This window comes from Equus przewalskii, chromosome 29, assembly GCF_037783145.1.
Source record: "Equus przewalskii isolate Varuska chromosome 29, EquPr2, whole genome shotgun sequence".
Taxonomy (NCBI): Eukaryota; Metazoa; Chordata; class Mammalia; order Perissodactyla; family Equidae; genus Equus; species Equus przewalskii.
Genome location: NC_091859.1, coordinates 31,896,856 through 31,916,308, shown reverse-complemented (window position 1 = coordinate 31,916,308; position 19,453 = coordinate 31,896,856). Strand labels below are relative to the sequence as shown.

General features: G+C 42.5%; 1 long non-coding RNA gene across 1 annotated transcript; it reads right to left on the bottom strand.

Annotated features, from left to right (window-relative positions):
* Nucleotides 1-9,141: 9,141 nt before the first annotated feature.
* On the bottom strand, nt 9,142-10,878 carry LOC139080356 (uncharacterized). Its single transcript, XR_011534810.1, has 3 exons — nt 10,766-10,878; nt 10,250-10,413; nt 9,142-9,690 (listed from the first exon to the last, which is right to left on the bottom strand). It is a non-coding gene; the product is annotated as an uncharacterized lncRNA (long non-coding RNA).
* Between the last annotated feature and the right edge of the window lie 8,575 nt (nt 10,879-19,453).

Below are 19,453 nucleotides of genomic sequence, written 5' to 3'. Positions count from 1 at the left end.
GCTCAGAGAGGTTAAATAAGAGCCCTGAAAATCGAACCAAGATCTGTGTGGCTCCAAAGCTCATGATGCTCCAATTGTCCGCACTGTTTCCCAGAGACTCAGATAAGCACAAGATTATAGAATCTTTGCTTTTGAAAGGAACTTAATAGTAAGACTAAACCTTGTCATGGGGGATATTTCTTTTTTCTTTTTCTTTGGCCTACACCAGCACTTCTCAAACTTGGACGTGTACGTGAATGACTTGTGAGGATCTCATTAAATTCTGATTCAGTACGTGCAGCCTGAGAGTGCATTTCTAACAAGCCCCCATGTGGTGCAGAGGCTGCTGGCTCATGGATCACACATAATATGGACTCTTCATACCCTTAATAATCAATCAGGTTATTTCCAAATATTCAAGAGGCCCTGAGAGCGTGTTTAGCAGTTATCATTAAATACTGCAGAAAACCCACCATTTAAGCAACTGATTGGTTCACTGTTTAAAAAAAACAGTTACTAGGATTTAGCAACTGTGCCAGGCGGTAATAATTCAAAGATGAGTCAGACGTAGTTCTTGCCCTCATGGACCCCCAGTGCAGTGGGGAAGACAGACAGATACGTGGATAGTAACCTACAGGGAGATAATGGGAAAGGGAGCCCGGGGTGTGATGGGAGCTTGGCAGAGGGTGCTCACTCCAGAATGAGGTCACAGAAGGCTTCCAAGACAGAGGACACCCGTTAAAAGAAAAATTATTGATTGACACTTGTTAAAATGGTACAGAAGACTTGACTCAGGACTGTGGCGGTAGGTGTCAAGACTGCTGAGGTGTCAAGAGTGATTGGGCTCAACTCTGAGTACCAGGGAGATTTAGACACAATGAGCAGAGTGGGGGATGGGTAGTTGGAAATCCACTAGGAGGATACGTCAACAGAAGGGGAATTCTTGCTGAAGGCAAGTCAAGGACTGACTTATACATCAAAAGAGAGGGAGTGAAGAATTTGATCCAACATCAAGGTGATCAGCTATCATAGGTCAGGGGGAGGGTTCTTATGCAACTGACTTAGCAGGATTCTTTGCTAAGACTGGGCTGGGCTCCCAAAGACAGGATGAGGACCAAGTCGAAAAGAGGGCTCAGAGGAGCCTGTATAACGTTTGGTCAAGGAGAGGGTCTTTGTCACACCTGAAGAAGGACTTCATTGTCCTAAAGAACGAGGAGGCAAACCTGATTTAAGTGTCCCACCTCGCATGGAGAGGCCTGAAACTGCCCCATTTTTCTTGACCCTGATTCAGCCCTGACTTCCCCATGAATGGGTTAGGAGGTGACTTTATCCTGTGGACTCCAGGAGCCTGTACCTTCAGGATTAAATGTAGTTTGTGAATTTAGAACTATCCCTCCGACCTCAAACAAAACACTCCATCTCTCTGGAGCTCAGTTTCTAAGTCTATAATACGAGGCGGTTGATCTTCTGTGTCTCTAAACACAGATTCTGTTTTGTTTTTGATTTACCGATGATTTTAGGAAACCCTTGGGTAGTACTGGCTAGGCATCGGTCATAGTTCTAAGTGTTTTCCATTTAGTAAGTTCAATAGTGTCAACACAAATAATCCATCATCAATCTACAAATCAAAATCGGGGTGAGTTCATTATATGAGCCAGTCTGAGGACAATAGCCCAGGGGAAGCGACCTCCACCAGGGTAGGAGGCACTCCAGAGAACTGAGGTGAACAGCATGGTTATGTGCCATTTTGGAACAAGGAACAGACATCAAATAGGAAAGGAGCACCTTTTTTTCTCTTTTACCTCAGTCGCAAGATGTTTGGCTAGCACAGCAGGTCGGTGGTCACAAGACGGACACAGCAGGTCATTTGACCCTAGATTTTGGGAAGAAGTGCTTATTTTAAATAAATGCTGATGTCGGGTCAGGGGGAGGAGGCATTTTCCCCTATCTTTAAAGGCCACGTTCTTTGCTTTGGGACGCTGTAAATGTTTGCAGCAGACGTAAAACGCATGCTCAACAGGCCACGTCAGGCCATTCTGGAAAAACAAGGTCAGGCCAAATTGGTTTTAAACCAAATGGCTTCCTCATATACCTCAATATATATTAACTTTTCTTATTGCTTTTCATTTATTCCATCAATAGTAAATTAGTTTAAGTAGGAACCTAAGGCAGGTACTATTACTACCTATCCTACAAAGGGGCAAATTGAGGCACAGAGAGGTTAAGTAATTTGTCCAAAGTCACACAGTGAGTAGCAGAGCTGGGATTTGGACCCAAGCAGGTTGACCCCAGAGTTCCCATTCTTAACCACCGTGCTCTGCTGCCTGCCTGAGGGGATGAAATAACAGATCCCTCACCGTGCGTTTAATCTCTTTGGGGGGGTGTATCTATTTTCTGTGCCTGTGCAACAAAATTCCACAAACTAGGTGACTTAAAACAACACACATGTATTACCTCATTGTTTCCATGGGTCAGGAGGCCAGATAGGAGTTGGCTGGGTCCTCTGATCAGGGTCTCACCAGGCCACAGTCAAGGTGTCAGCCATGCTGTGGGGCTCATCTGGAACTCAGGGTCCTCTCCCTGTTTGTTGGGAGGATTCAGTTCCTTGTGGTCGTGAGACTGAGAACCCCACTTTCTGGCTGGCTGTTGGCCCGTGGCCATTCTCAGCAACTAGAGCACACCCAGCCTTTTCTGCCAGGGGGTCCTCTCTGCAGCATGGCGGTTCACGACTTCAAACCCAGCAGGAGAAGCTCTCCCTCCAGCCTGCTTAGACAGTGTCTATTAGAAGGCAACATGATCGTGGGGTGATATCCCATCGTATTCCCACGTCCTGCCCACACTCAAGGGGAGGGGTCTATACAAGGCATGCGCGGTGGAAACTTCAGGGCCTCCTTAGAATTCCGCCTACCATAGCAAGGGACTTCTGATAGGAATCTGTGTCAAAGAAAGGATTTCTGTAGAGTGAGTCCTCTGCCCTTGAGAGAAGAAGAAATAATCGGTTATACTGAGAGGCACAGAATGCTGGGGGCACAGATGAGCATCACTTCAGGCTTCCTAAGGAGGTAACGCTTGAGTTTAACTTTGAGAGGTGGGGAGGACCAAAGGCCTGCCTCTGGAGGAACCAGTCCATGGGGAGGTGGGATGACATGAGCATCACCTAGTGTGCTCAGGAAGAGCAATGGCCAGGGGCCCCTCAAACCTGTGTCTCCTGGTTGCAGAACAACCACTGGTGACCCCAGCCATGACCGACTTCAGGCCTTAAACAGAAAAGAACGTGACTCTCCTGGCCATGTGCCCAGGAAGGGTTTGATGGAAGAAAAGCAGTGGGGAGAATTTCCAGAAGTTCTTTTAGAATGTCCCAGACCAGAGGCAGTGTGGCCTGGTCATCAGAGCTCTGTCCTTCAGGTCAGACCCACCTGAGCCCTTATCTCCACGGGACCGCTTAAGCACCAGGTGTTGGCGAGACGAGTTAGCATCTCTGCCCTGTGTTTACTCAACCGTAAAAAACTGTAAAAACCTCCTGCCTGTCTCTTAAGGTTTTTGTGAACATTAAAGGAGTTAACATGAGTGGATATCCGTGTCAATTTGAAGCATCAGTGCAAAGCATCGTTTGCTGAGAACTCTTCATGAATGTTTTCTTCCAGTTCTGCTTTCAGGCTTCACCGTGTAGGAAAAGGGAGCCAAGAGGTTAGTTATTATGAACATCCCTGAAACAGATATTCCTCTGGGGCATTTGTCCTGAGGAGCTGGGGCAAACGCCACAACCGGCCTCGTTGCTGGTTGCTGCACAGTTTAATTCTTTAGTGAAAGGACGAATCATTTTAGACGTGGCTAAAAGAAACCGAGGCTAAAAGAGAGTTAATTCCCAAATTCATGGCAAAGCAGTCACAGTCTTCTGATCCCAGGACTCGTTTCCTTCACACCTCAACACACTGACAGGCCGTCGGAGGTATACTCACCTCATGGAAATTCTAGAATCAGCTACAGGGTTGAGTGTTTGTTTTGGTTTGAATGGTTTTTTTCTTCTTCTTTCATTTTGTTTTGTACTCTTGGCTTTGGGTCCTTTTTTCTTTCCCATACTTTTTATAAAAGAAATAATCTTATCACACACTTTCCTTCCAAGAGCCACTTTGGAAACCCAATTTGAATTTGGGGCACAGAAAAGTGGTCCCAATGCCTTGGGTCAGCAGTAGCACGAGATCGTCTAAGGAGAGAGCGTGGATAAAGAAGAGACAAGAGTCTGAGTGAGAACACCAGAGCACTTATGCAAGTCCCAGTTCTCATCGTTCTCTGGAAGTTTAAACATTGCAAGACTTCCATCAAGATAGAAGATAAAATCAAAGAAAAACTAGGAGAGTATCAGTTACAACACTGATGTGGAGAAGCCTCTGGTTGGCACAACCAAGTGATTACCGTCGCTCTCCTCTCTCCGGGCTAGACTGGGTGCCCCTTGAGAGAAAGGGCCACCACTGTGTCCCATCGCTGGCACATTGTCCAGCACAAAGGGGAGCTCCAAAAATTTACACGCTCACTGTAAATTACAAGATGTCGCAGAGACGGTACTGCTCTTTCTTTGGGTACTGCCAGGCTTCGGCGGTACTCGCTGTGGTCCCAACATGCACTGGACACTAACATTTCTTTTTGACAACACTGACATTTCTGAAAGGAGAAATCTACAGACATCTTTATTCCCCAGCAGTTCCTTCACCATCTTTTCTCTCATACCCTTGGGTTCACTCTCTTCCTGGGTGGGGCAGGGATGTTCCTTTTTCTTTAATTAAATGCAACAAACATTCAGTGAGAACCTTGTGTGCATGCTGGCTTCAGCCCCACAGGCATTGAAGGAGGACAGAAGACGCTCCCTGTTCAGTGCAGAAGATGAACAGAGAAACCATCGGGGTCATGTATGAGAGCAGAAATGAACACCAGGAATAGGACTGGCTCCAAGGGAGATGCTTCCTTCCTGTGATTGGCTGAATGGGATCATTTTTATATTGTAACCTGAGGGTGGTCCTGTGGAAGTTGTTTTCCTTTAGAAAGAAGTGATATCCCCAGCACCTAGCACTGTGCCCAGGACCTAGTAGACGCTCAATAAATACTTATTGCCTGGGGAGCAAGATATCAGAGTTGTCAAGAAATCAGACTCAAAAAAGTCCTCATTTTGAATCCTGGACGGGCTTCCTCCCAGCTGGTTGTTGCACCGCTCTGAGCTTCCATTTCCTCATTTGTAAGCCCACCTTCCAGGGCTAAGAATTTTGCATGATATTGGACCTGGGACAGTAAATGCATGTGTACACACACACACACAGAGTTGCTTTCTTTTCCTTTCATCTTCCCTGTGGTTTTCCCTGCCCCTTTCACAGGTGTTTCCTCTACAGATCTTTGAGAGAAGGGAGAAAGAAAGGCCTTGAAGACTTCCTGGTGACTCTGAGAGCCACCAGCAGGTGAGATGGGAGGGAGAAAGGAAGGGTTGGGCAGTGAGAGGCCTGGGATGTAGGGGCAGGATATAAGGATACCAGAATGCAGAGAGGGGAGCACAGTATACACAGAGGAGGGAAACAGAGGGCGGCCCCCAATGCCTCTGCATTTTGAATTATAGTCCCTCCTGGTGTTACAACACTTTACACTTTACACTTCTCACATACATCATCCCATCTGCTTCACACAACAGTCCTGAGACCTCGGCAGCGTGTACACCTCCATCCTGATTTTACAAATGAGGAAGTGAAAGCTGAGCATGGTTAACCAACTTGCCCCAGGTCACGCATAAGAAGCAGAATGAGCCGGAATCTAGGCCTGACTCCCAGTTCTGCACCATTGGGAGCACTCTTTGACAAGCCATCGGCAAGAGAGAGCAGCTAGAGAGAGCGCCGGGTCCAAGGAGTTCATCAGAAGCATTCTCAGACCCTGTCAGTGTCTGCAAGGGGCTTGTGGAGGGGAAAATAGAAGGCTCTAGTTGGCTGGAGGCTAACAAATAAAGGAAGCAAAGGTTGAAAAGCTTGCAATAAATCATCCACGGATTTTCTTCAAGATTCCTGGTTGACTGAACAATGAAACTGACAGGCAGAAAGCAGATGGCAGAGGAGGGTCTCAGATACTGAAGGGAGGAGGGAACTAACTTGTGTTAGGCAGCCACTGTGCACTAGGTCCTTGCTAGATCTATGACCTGCATTATCTAATTTAATCCTCAACCAACCCTGGGAGATAGATGCCGGGATCCTCATGTCTGGGCGTGGGGGACTAAGGGTCAAAGAGGTGATGCAAAAGACCCACAGGCTTGCAACTGGTAAGGATGCAACAGGGCAATCAATTTAGATCTGCCAGGCTCTGAAACCCATGCCTTTCCACTAGTGCATGCCCTGGGGAGGCCAGAGGGATTTCACGTGGGATTTCTCAGAAGGAAATGAAAGAAGAGAGTCTGAGGAAGATGTTTGAAAATGTAGGTTCTATATTATTTAGGTATGATGAGGCCAACAGATCAGGAGATGATTGTCATTGAAAAGATACTTGCTCACAGTTCCCAAGAGGAGGAGGCATGCCACCCCACGCAGCGCCACCTGGAGAAGCACCAGGATCAGTCAGGAGGCAGAGGAAGTGGGAGAAAAATGTGGACAAGAGCCTTTATTGTGGTTTCCAAGGGAAGGAACAGGTGAGGCATTGTAAGCAGGCTTAGGATTAGCTAGTTTGAATCATTTCAGTGGGCTCTGGAGTCAGAGTTGTCTATAATCGTCTGTACTTGGCCATGGGATGACCGGAGCAGGGGAATAGCAGTCCAGACTGTAGGAATTCCATAAAGGAGGTGGTAAGGATGTAAGCTTTGGATTGGTTGATTTGCATATGAAAGGCTAGCTCTGGGAGGGCCAAGAAATCCCCAGATATCAGAAACACATGGTTCTTACAGAAGAGCAACGTTCAACCAGCCAAACAGGTTGCATCACAAACCCTCCAAAGTGGCTACTAATGGTGCTTCTGGGTCTTCTCTATGTTCTGGAACCACAGAGTGGAACTTCATAACAGCAGGAGAAACCTCTCAATAGAATTACCATCATTTATAGAAGGCAGGATGGGCATTATTTTCAGCATCCAGACAGCAAGTAATTGCAGATCAAATGACCCAAGTGGATAAACTAATTAGCATTAAATGAGATTAATCAGAGTAAGCTCTGTTATTCCTGTATCAGGAACGTCAAGACATTGTTTGCCAAAATGAAGAATTGCATGTAAAGCATGTGTGTGTGTGTGTGTGTGTGTGTGTGTGTGTACAGTGTACACACAAATCAGGCTTGCAGAAAAACAAAAGGCATTTGAGGTGGCCAAGAAAATATGATGCGGCAATGGACTGAAGAATTGTTCTCCCAAGTTTATTTTTTGCCCTTTGAATGGTTCACGGATATAAATAGAAATTGAATCTGCCTCCTCTATGACTTATCCTTAACAGTATTTGTCAGTGCCAATAAAGGCAAGGAATGGAAATAGGAATCAGATAAACCTGTCAGCATTTCTTAGACTAAAGATAAAATTTCTTATCATGGCTTATAGGGTGCTGTAGACTCTAAGTTCTACCTCCATTTCTAACCTCATCTCACACTGCACTCTACCCCACTGCCTACAATGGTCTTTGCTCCTTCATTCAGCTCTCTCTCAGTCATTCTTCAGTTCTGAGGTCTAGCAGCTCTCCCTCAAGAAAGAATTCAGTGACCTCCCGGTCAGAGTCAACCCCCCCAAACTATGCTCTCATGACACCAATTACCTCTTCTTCATAACACCTGTCACAGTTGACTTCCACATTTGCTTATGTAACAATTCGTTCAATGGCTACCTCTCTCATAAGGCTGTAAACTCTACAGGTAGGTAAAAACTAAAACTGTTTTTATTCACCAGGGTAGCTCAGGATCCTAATATATAGTAGATCCTAAATAGATATTTGTTAAATAATAATGAAAGAACTTGGATTCTCTTCCCAGACCCATGTCTGCACAGCTTTTCCTTCTCAAGCAAGTCATTTTCCCTCCCTGAGCCTTTCTTTCTCCATCTATAAAATGGAAGAGTTGATTGCAATGATTTCTAAAGCCTGTCCTGTTTCTATGCTATTGAGAGCTGTTTAAAGGCTTTCTATGTTCTGTGGGGAGAAGTGTTATCTCCTAGGGAGGTCCCTTTCCTCATCATGGCAGGGAGAAAAGGGCTTATTTAACATAGAGAAGGCTGGGAGGAGAGAGGTACTTGCAGTGTGAAAGAGAGTTCAGGGAAGTCCTCACTGATAAGGTGATATTCAAAAAGAGACTTGAAGGAAGTAAGAAAGTGAGACAGGGATATCTGGGAAAGAGCAGTCCAGGTAGAAAGAAACAGCTGATGAAAAGACCCTGAGGCAGGAGAATCCTCAGCAGGTTGAAGGGTTAGCAAGAAGGCAAGGATGGTTGGAGCAGAGTGGGCTGGGGAATGATGATAAGCAATGAGGACCAAGAAGAAAGGGTGGGAGGGGCAGACCACATAGGGCCTGGTAGGCCATTGTAAGACTATGGCTTTTATAGAGAGTGAGATGAGAAACCACTGGAGGGCTTTGAGCAAAGGAGTGACATAAACTTAGGACTTAACTGGTTTCCTGGATGACGGTGAAAAGATTAGCTCTTGTAGACAGCTTATATTTCCTAGAGGTGTAAATTCTCTGGAGTTCCATTTCCATAAATCCATGTTATGCCATAAAGATACTGCAATTACTGAAGAAAACAAAAAAACACAAGTGTATGCTTTTAAAAAAATAGATGGCCTTGGAATTCCAACCACCTATTCCTTTACCTTCCTTTCCTTTGACCTCTGTGTGTATGGTTTATACAAACATGCACCAACTTTGGAGTAAACCTAAAACTTGAATGTAGTCTCTGAAACTTGCCATTTATGAGACTTCAAGCAAGTAATCACTTAAATGCCTGGGATCTTATGAGCAAAATGAACACAGAAATATACGTCAATATATGCCACACTGGGCTTCTGGGAAGGTTAAATGAAAATGCACATGTAATATCCTTAGCATGGTACTTGGTGCATACTTGGCGCTCAAGAGATGCTCATTTCCTTTCCTCCTCTTCCTTTTGCATGGCTGGAACAATAATTAATATGGGAATGGGAGGCTGGGATTTGGGGCACATTAAGATCATGACAATATCGTCCGTTCGAACAGAACTTCATTATGTTTTCAAGCACTGTACCAGACACTTTTGTGAGCTATCCAGAAGAGACATAATTATCCCCATGTTATAGATGGCAAGAGTAAAATCCAGCAAGTTAGAGCAGCTTGTACAGAATCACAGAGCGAATCCATGGCAAAGTGGGCGTTGTGAGTTTCACACTCCTTGTGCCCATTTCTCTCTGTTCCTTCTCGCCACTTCAGTGTATGGCTTCAGTTCAATTGCACAGTCGACCAGTTTCAAAGAACAATGGGCTCTGTGAATGATTTAAATAACAAAGGCAGTCTCTATAGGCGTTATCCACACCATGCCGAAGAATCTCTTCTATTGTCCCCCAGAGGTGTAAAAACCACATTTGAAAGACTCAAGGAGCTCTGCAGCTTTAGGTGGACTAACTCTGCTGGAAGAATTGCAGATGCTAAGTTCTTGGCTTGCCTCGCTGATGGTCTCCGCTCAGCTGGTAGAGGAAGCAGCAAGAACTGCCATTCCGGACTGGATTCAGATCAATAAGGAACAACTGACTGCTTATCTGGAAATAACGATGAAATGAAAGAAACAGGTCAGCCTGGACCAGCAGAGAGTGAAGCGGGGAAGCCCCACCCCCGCCCCCACCTCCCCAGGCTCTAAACTTTGATAATGCAGATGTCGAACGTGAGAAAAAAATGGACAGGATCCCAGGAACTGACTCTTCAAAAAAGCAAAACACATAAGACAGAAGGACCCTAAAAATGAAATCTGACAATATAATTTAAAATATTCCAAGCCAGAGATGAAAGAAAGAGACACCTTAAGAAATTAATGTGGCTGCACACGTAGGGTCTTTGTCCTAGGTAGGGTCCTTTTGGGTGCAAGGAACAAATCACTTTGAATTAACTTGAAAAACTCAAATAAAGAGGAATACATTAAAAGGATTTTGGAATGAATCACAAAACCCAAGGGCAGCAAGCCTCTTTTGTGATTGTGACTATCAAACAATAAACTCAGATTTGTGAGACGTATTACATCGACTTATGTCTAGTTTTGATTCTCCCATTTTGCCAATATGGAGGGATATAAAATCTGGGTTACTTGGGGGCATCCTTGCCCACCTTTGTCCAGGCGAGCCCCCGAGAACAGAAGAGGCCTCTCCAGTCTTTTGTCAACAGTCCTCAGAGTTTCCACCCATTGTTCCATTTTTCCCATTGTCCTAGTTTGTACTTTGGATCTGTAAGCTCTGTTATTTTCTTGCAGAATCAGATAGGATTCACTTTGGCTGCATACAAAAATTAAAAGCAAAATAGCACGGGCTTAACGAAGATAGAAGTCTATTTCCCTTCTCATATAAAACAAAAAAATCCAGCCACTTTTTACATGGGTGGCCAGCTAAAATTTGGCATATTTTACTAAAAAGAAGAAAAGAATAGAAATTGGGAAACCCCAGTCTGTCCTCCCTGCCATCCTCTGGCATGGGGACGTCTGATGAAGCTTGGGAGCAGTGTTCCTCTGTCTCAGACTCTTGTGACAGCCCTCCCTCCCCTCCGAGGATCAGCTCTGTCCTCAGATACTGCTTCTGAACGTTGCATAAGCTGCTGCCCTTCCAGGCCATTCTAATCTCTACTCTCTACCTGCTCTGCTTCCTCCAGACACACTCCAAGTCCTTGGCGGCGTTCCTCTCTCCTTTCACCCTCTGGAACATGCAGTGCTGCTCTTCAATTAGTTTTGGGCTTTGGAAAAAAAACTAAGATAATAAAAATAACTTGCACGTATTAGTTCCTTTATGACTGGATGGTAATTGTTCCAAGGACTTTACATTTTTAGTTAATTTAATTATCACAATACTATGAGATAGGCAGTATCATCCCCATTTAACAGACGAGACAATAGGGTGATGAAGCCACTTGCCCAGGGTCTCACAGACCGGAAGTGACACGAGATTCTCCAAAAGCAGATGACCTGACTCGAGAACTGCCACTACCCACAGCCCCACAGTGCTTCTCTGTGTTGTTGCGGCTTTTGCTTTCTAACCTGTAACGTTTGAGAGTCAAGGGAATATCAATGCTCCAGCCACCTCCTCATAGTGGAAGTAGTGAGGAGCAGAGAATGCAATTGAAATTTCAAAGACTTATCCTTCCATAACTTATGAGGACCTGGTAAACCATCAGGGGCTCATCTCTTGGGCTTCACATCTCTATACGTCTTTCCATTCTCCTCTCTCACCATTTCATTGTGTGCAGTCCCACTATACTTCATTTCACTACTTCTGAGGTCCTAATCTCTCCATTCAAGTGGCCAACTGGGACTAAAACAGCAATTCAGTCTCAGCTCCAAACTGCGGCGAGAGTCTGACATTCCAGCTGTTCGTCCCTTGTCCAGTTGACTGTGGTCAAGGACGATAATGACCTCACACAAACCCCAAATCTAGCCGTGGGCTCTCAGAGAAAGGCCATGACCTCAAAATGTGTCTCCTAGGCTTTATTTTAAAATAGAAGCACATGTACAAAATACAGGAGAAGGGAATCGCAGCCAAACAACAACAAATTATTAAACCCAAAAGAATATGGCCAGGAAGAGGAGAGGCTGGCAAAGTCGTAAATAATGCTCCTAAGGAAACAAACATAGATAAAGACTCACTTCTTTGGGCAGATAGTAAAATGTTAACGCATGAAAGAGAGAATAGTAAATGACTCAATTCCTCCTTTGCTTTACTGCCAAGGGGAATAATTCCTAACAATAAATGGTGGGAAAGCTATCTTTAAGAGGATACTTCCCCGAAGATAAAAGATAATAAGAGAGAATTTAATATGCTTTAAATGCATTTAAATTCTCAGAACCAGAATAATTACATCTCAGGGCACAGAATGTATTAATAAAATGTTGATAGAGCTGATGTTTCTGCTCTTTAAGAAATGATGGAGAAGCGGGGCTGGCCCAGTGGTGTAGTGATTAAGTTTGCATGCACTGCTTCCGTAGCCCAGGGTTCACACGTTCGGATCCCGTTCACGGACTAGCACCACTCATCAAGCCATGCTGTGGTGGCGTACCACGAAAAATAGAGGAAGATGGGCACAGATGTTAGCTCAGTGACAATCTTCCTCTAGCAAAAAAAGAGGAAGATTAGCAACAGATGTTAGCTCAGGGCCAATCTTCCTCACAAAGAAAAAAAGAAAAAGAAAAAGAAATGACAGAGAAGGAAAGTTAGGCTGGAAGACTAGGGGAGGGTAAACATTGTTCTGTTTTACCAATGAGGTAAAAAGGAGGGATTCTAGAAATATATCCTAATGAGATTTAAATTAGAGCAAGAAAAAACTGAAAGGAATTATCATTTAAAAGAGAGCTTGTAAACATTTATAAAATGAAAAGATAATTAGGAGTTATCAAAGGCTTATTTTATTAATTAATTTATTCATTTGTCAAAATATTTATTGAGTATGCAATACATGGCAGACACAGAGATTATAAAAATATGTAAGATTCGGCTTTACCGTCAATCTAGGAGCATTAACAAATATTCAGAATAAACTAGCCTCACTTTCTTTTTCGATACTTTGACCAGTCTGGTAGAACTGGTCAAATTTAAATTTCAGCAAACCCTTTGAAATGGATTCCAGTAGCTTATGGACAAGATCGAGTAATGTGGCCTGGCTGGTAGTTGTTAAATGTTTTCATAACTGGGTAAATCACCAGAGACAGAGGTGGTTGACTAATTGTCAGTCTTATCATAGTTTGAGCTTCTTTGAGGTAACCAAGCATATTGTTTCCCAGCTGGTGGGGGGAAGGAGTGAGCTGAAGGACCGTAGGCTCCTGTCACCGAGGTGGGACAGCACTGGAGGAAAGTAATGTGGCAATAGAGACTGGTGTTGGAATTTGAGCAGAGGTAAGTAATAGCACCCCCTTTTCCAGCACTTTGAGTTAGTTGAGAGATGTGTAAATACTAGGTGAAGGGAGAACCAAAATGCCACATTTATTACCAAGAAAAGTTGATATTGGTAAGTGTGACACATTTGCAGGCCGCCTGAATCCCTGATACTGACACCTAGAATTAGACAGATTCAGCCACCTTGTCACAGGCAGTGTTGGACGTGGGCCAGATTGCCCATGTGAGAGCCGCCTCTGCTCCATGTTTGGCGTGGTCCAAGAGGAAACAAGAGAGAAAGGCACTGGGTTACTCATGCCCAGTTTCTTCTTCAAAAACCACAAATCTGATCAAGGAAGATAGTTAAGGCCAAGTGTGGGTTTCACTAGCTGAGCTACCTCCACATGGAAGGACCCATCAGGAGTAAGGAAGAAGTAGACCTTTCTTAACAATGAGCTCCGGAAGGAGCACATAGGCAGTTTATACTCAAGGGAACAAGTAGTCTATCATACTGCCAAAGATGGAGCGGTTGGCTCTAGGATATTCAATATGGTCAAGGACCCAGGTAGTGAGCAACAGTAAGCAATCAGATGGAGTCATGGGTCAAAAATCAAAGATGAGTTTCTAATCTTGAAAAAAAAAGAAATGGCAAAAATGAGCACTGATGTTAACTTAGTCAACAGTCTGTGATTCAGGGTAATTCCTTGTTCCAAGGGTGGGGCTTTCTGAAGAAACAGAAAGTCAGAATTTCTAGCACAGTGTGTCTTAATTTCTCAGCATTTGCAGACCACTTCATGGGGATTTGTGGCACACAAGGCACCAATTTTACGTTATCTATATCCATCTCGATAATGAATAGCTTGAGACAGATCTGAGTTCCAGAATCAATATATTTTTTTGCTCTTTATTCCTTCTAAATTGGAAGATTTTAATTCATTATTGTAAGGATATTTAGATAATTATGGATCTTCAAATAAAACGTTTACTCAGAAAGAATAGATTTATCACTGAGGATTGCTTTCCATGTTCCATTAGACATAAACACATCATATGCAAAGTTTTAACTTCGAACTAGTCTTTCAACTTAAAAGATGAATGCCAATTCATTCTTTGGTTGAATGTGTCTCTTGAAAATATTTCTACAAGGTTTGTGGAAGCATTTGGATGTGATTTTTTTCAAACATCATCAATAATATATCATCAGTTTCTCCCTCAGACAATGGAAGAAAATTATTAGCCATTATGATTGAAGAATTTCTTCACAGTTTGGTCTTAAGAAATTCTAATATCTTGTCCTGAACGTTAGAAATGATAATCCCTTAGCTCTGAAATGACAGATTATTGCAGATAATGACTCCAGTTTTGAAATACATCAGTCCATTCTACACAATTGAAGTAATCAAGTCACAAAGAAATGTTTTCTTTTTATCCTTAACTTAAAAAAATAAGGACATTTTGTTTTTTATCAAGCATGATGTGTCAGTATTGTTGAAAAAAATGGAGTTTTGTATTTGCCAATCATTTTTCCACACATCACGCTGAAAATATGCACATATATTGGCTATGATTCAATCACAGTAAACATTTCCAGTTCTTTTCAACCTTGGATCAAGATTGGGAGGCATATTGTTGCCTACTGATTAGTGTCTGTGAATAAAATATTCAAGAAAGTCTGTGTCCACTGTTGGTCTGGATGCCAGTGCATTTGGACAGTCTTCCTCATGGCTCACGAAAGTATTTTGATTTAAATGAAAAAAGTCTTCTGATGGCACAGGCTTCCAATGATAAAAAGTTGAAGACGTCTCTGTCATATATGCACTACACATATTCAAGGAGTTGATTCACACTCTGCATATCTGTGGTTTGATCTACATGTAAAGCAAAATTTATGCTGGAAATTCACACCTAGTAATTTCTCTTCACAATTTTTACCATTGATAGTATGTAACATCCAAAAGTGTCCTTTGATTAAAGAATTCTGCAAAATTTTCATTAACTTTCTGATTAGTTCAACAGGACTTTCAGCAATGGTGTGATTGGTACATATTTTGAATAATGCCTCTGGAGTTTTGAATTCTTTTCTACCTTCACTTATAAAATATAAACTTTACACAACCAGAAGGACCTACAACTAGAATATATAACTATGCACCAGGGAGGCTTTGGGGAGAGGAAGAAGAAGGAAAAAAAAGAGGAAGAAGATTGGCAACAGACGGTAGCTCAGGTGCCAATCTTTAAAAAATATATATATATATTTTAATAAAGATAAAATTTTATATAAACATAAAATTCACTTATATCATACTAGCAAGCATTATTTGGTGCAAGGACTGGGGGAAAAAACTTGACTGGATTACCAAAGAGGTCACTATTTTATTTGAAAATGGTTCATTTCTGTGGCTATCTGCCAGAATTTGCAAGGATTCAAAACTGACAGTTTCTTGGCAGGAGAAAAGCAAATAGACTGCAAGTTCAATAAAATACATTTTCAGATACTTATTATTATAGTTTATATTTATATTTTTTGGCTGAAGGTTTACTCTTCACTCTATGTTGTATAGAGACCTTTCCATAATTTATATTTATAATATTATTTTGTGTTTCTCTTCACTCTATATTGTATGGCGGTCTTTCCACAATTTACATTTATAATATCATTACTATTCTCATTACTTTTATGTTTCAAAGAAGTACTTTGAGTCAATGGTACATTTTTTAAAGGCCATTTTGGAACATAATGTACCATGGTAGCCTAACACTGAAAAATGAAAATTTAATAAATGTAAACAATCACCCCAAGGATGTAAATGATATAAAATGTTATATTATGGCCATGTGGTATGCATAAAACTTTTTAAGAATGTAGCGATTTTAAGCAACAATGAGATTTCTATACAAAGCGTAATTAATTATAATTAATTTGAAGAGTGTGAACAAAATAATTTCCTGGCTTTGATCTCTGACACTGTGGGCAGGGGGTGTACCCTCAGCACAGGGATGGGGATGACGGGATGGGAGAATAGGGAAGTCAGGACATGGAATGGGATGTGCTGTGACAGGAACAGGCATCCTGTCCTCTTAAGGATGCCCTCAGAATCGGGGCGGAAGGAAGGACCCAAAAGTCATGACTAGACCACCAAGTCCTGGAGTCTGAGAGAACGATTTAATAATAAGCCCCACCTATGAAAAGGGAGGGAAGAAGGCTATTGAATCTTGCTTCACCCTGTATCTTCTCAGGAGCTCAAGACAGGTGAAAACTGCCAGTGGCTCTAGTTTCCTGAACGTGGACTCAGCAGAAGCAAAGGAAATAAAGTCAGGCCATTATCCTATTAGCAGAATCTCAGATGCACTCAGAAGGGAAACTGATCCAGTCTACTGGGAAAGAGCTCATGTGAAGGACAAAAGCAGGACTCAGTATTATCCTGAGAGACTCGAATGAAGTGTCCGAATCAACCAAGGAAAATTGTGTAGGGTCACATGAAAATGTGTGTATTTAGTCTCTAAAAATGAACTGCATAAGTGTGGATGGGAAGGAGACCTAAACTGACGGAATTCTTGAAAGAACAAAAGGGAAGATATTTGTAGGACCACAAATTCAGTGGCACCAATTCAGCATCTAAAATATTAACGAAACGGCAGGCTACACTAATCATCGTGTTCAGACATAAATATGTAACGAAGAAGTAATAATAATGGCTTATAATTTCACAATATACCGTTAGCAAAAGATTTTCACACTTTTTGTGTTTTCCCATTGCACTTTGCATAATTTAGTCCAAAATGGGATAGTTTTTGTGGTCATTTATTAAAAGATAATAGCACTTTAAGAGTTGTGTTCATGAGGTTGTCATAAAGAAATTAGATAAGATATGGGAAGTCAACACAGAGCCTGGTACACGGTGAGCAGCTTCATAAATGACAATAGAATCAAAAAAGAGTTGAATCCGTTGGGGTAAATGGGAGCAGGAGGATAATATTTACCTAAATTATTTTATCCAATTTAATCTTCCCTATAACCCCATAAGCTTGGTTCTACATTCTGCTCACTGGCTGACTGCTGCATATCCTCAAGGGCTTACTTTAAATGTCACTTCTTAGGGGAAGTCTTCACAGCTCTCACCCCAGTCCCCAAACAAGGTTAGATGATTCTGTTCGATGCTCCCCTTTAATTCTGTCATTTCTACCTCATGGCACTTATCTCAACTGCTTGTTAATGCTTATTTAATTATCTCTAGTCCCCACTGGATCCCTGCTTTACGAAGGTAGTGACTGTGTCTGTTCTGTTCAATCAGTGTTAGATCCCTAGTACCTTAGACAGTGCTGTGCTTGGTTAAAAGAATAGAGCTTAGTAAAAATTGGTTAAATGAATGAATGAGTAAGACTGAGGTTCAGAGTGTTTGAGATGCTAAAAATCTCATAGTCTGCAAGTGGTAGGTGCCGAGGTCTATATCCCCCAAATTCCTATAGTGAATCCTAACGCCGGGTACCTCAGAATGTGACTATTTGGAAACAGGGTCATTGCAGGGGTAATTAGATAAGTTTAGATGAAGTCACACTGGAGTAGGACAGGCCCCTAATCCAATGTGACTGGTCTCCTTATAAATAGGGGCAGTTTGAACACAGAAATATGCACAAGGAGGACACCATGTGAAGATGAAGGCATGGATCAGTGTGATGCCTGCAATAAGGCAAGGAATGCCAAACATGGCCAGCGAACCACCAGAAGCTAGGAGAGAGGCATGGAACAGATTCTTCCTCACAGCCTCAGAAAGAAGTGACTCTGCCAACATCTCAGGCTTCTAGCCTCCAGAACTGGGCGACAATATATTTCTGTCGATGAGCCACTCGGTTTGCAGTACTGTGTTACGACAGCTCTAGCAACGTAATACATGTCCCTAGATTTTAGTTCTCAGTCTTGCTGATTGTTAAATCAGCTTATGTTGACTGAGCACCATCAAGGTGTTCCATACTATTTTAGGCCCTGTGGGGGAAAACATGAGAACTAAGGACTTCCCTCTCTGTGGAATGTATATATGAAAAAAAGGGAGAGAGAGACTTAGTTCTTTCAGTTCCCAGCAAGAGTTCTGAGATTATATCCATGTCAACCAAAATTATATAAGATTGCTTTAAAAAGTAGAGAGCCTAAATACTCATTTACTATGTGCAATCTATCTATCAATAGGCTAAGAATGTAGCAACCAGCCAACACATTTCTGTTTCAGTTTAAGAAATATACTTGGGAAGTGCAGTAAGAATAGAAGATTGATCAGTGCCTATGAACTGAATTTGGATAAGGGATATTTTTAACAAGTGCTGGGAGCAGAATGAGTCACCTGTCTCCACCACAGTACTTAACTGCCTCAAGGTCTTGGTGAGTCAGGATTCCCATCCCCTAGGAGTACACCATGGACATACTAACAGTGTGTACTTATTATTAATTCTTTTATTTACCTATTCGTTTCACAAATATTGATAGAGAACTTTGTGTGTGCCAGGCACTGTGCTAAATGCTGGAAATTCAAGAATGAGAAAGACCCACTCCCTGCCTTCAAGGGGCACAGTCTTGTAAGTGCTGCCATGAGGAATTGCAAGCTGTTGTTATCAGAGCTCAGAGAGTGGCCATCTAAACCAGGCTTGGAGAATCAGGGGAGATTTCACAGCTGACCGGATGCGGAGTGGGTGTGTCTGGGGGAACATATTGTTTCCGTTGGCAGTAATAGGATGTGCAAAGATCCAGATATGAGATAGAGCACATGTGTTCAAGGAACTACTGGTGGCTCATTACAGCTGAAGCAGGAGTATAAGACAGTGAGTTTAAGTGGTGAAGCTTAGGAGGTATGAAGGAGCTTGACCATGCAACGGCTTGTAGGCCAGGTGAAGCTTTTTAGGGACTTGGCAAGATGGCCGTTCTCATGATGTCAAGGCATCCTATGGAAGCTTGAAATGAGAATGCCTTGATGCCAAGACAGAGAGGTGATAATACTAAGCAGATGGTCTGAGCAGCACTCACTCAGGAAGAAGGAGGCAAGCCACAATCTTGGACATAAGTTATGGATGGGTCATTAGAGGGGAGGTAAGAGATATCAAGGCAAGAGATAGCATTGGTACAAATCTGAGTTTAATTGGACGACAAAGTGAAGAGTATAGGGCGTTCAAATATGGAACAAGCAGAAAATAAGTATCACCTAGACCTAGAATGGGTTAGAAATGGACAAAAAACGATTCATCAAAGTCGATGGCTTTATGATCAATATGTAAGCATGTCCATTCTCCCCAAAGTGATCTATAAATTCAATGCAATTCCAATCAAAATACTATGGACAAGCTTATTCTAACATATATATGGAAATACAAGGAATTTTGACAAGACAGAGCAATTTGAAAACTAAAGAAAAAGTGAGGACATAATCTGGATTTCAAAACTTACCAGTATCAAGACAGAGTGTTATTGATGTGAGGA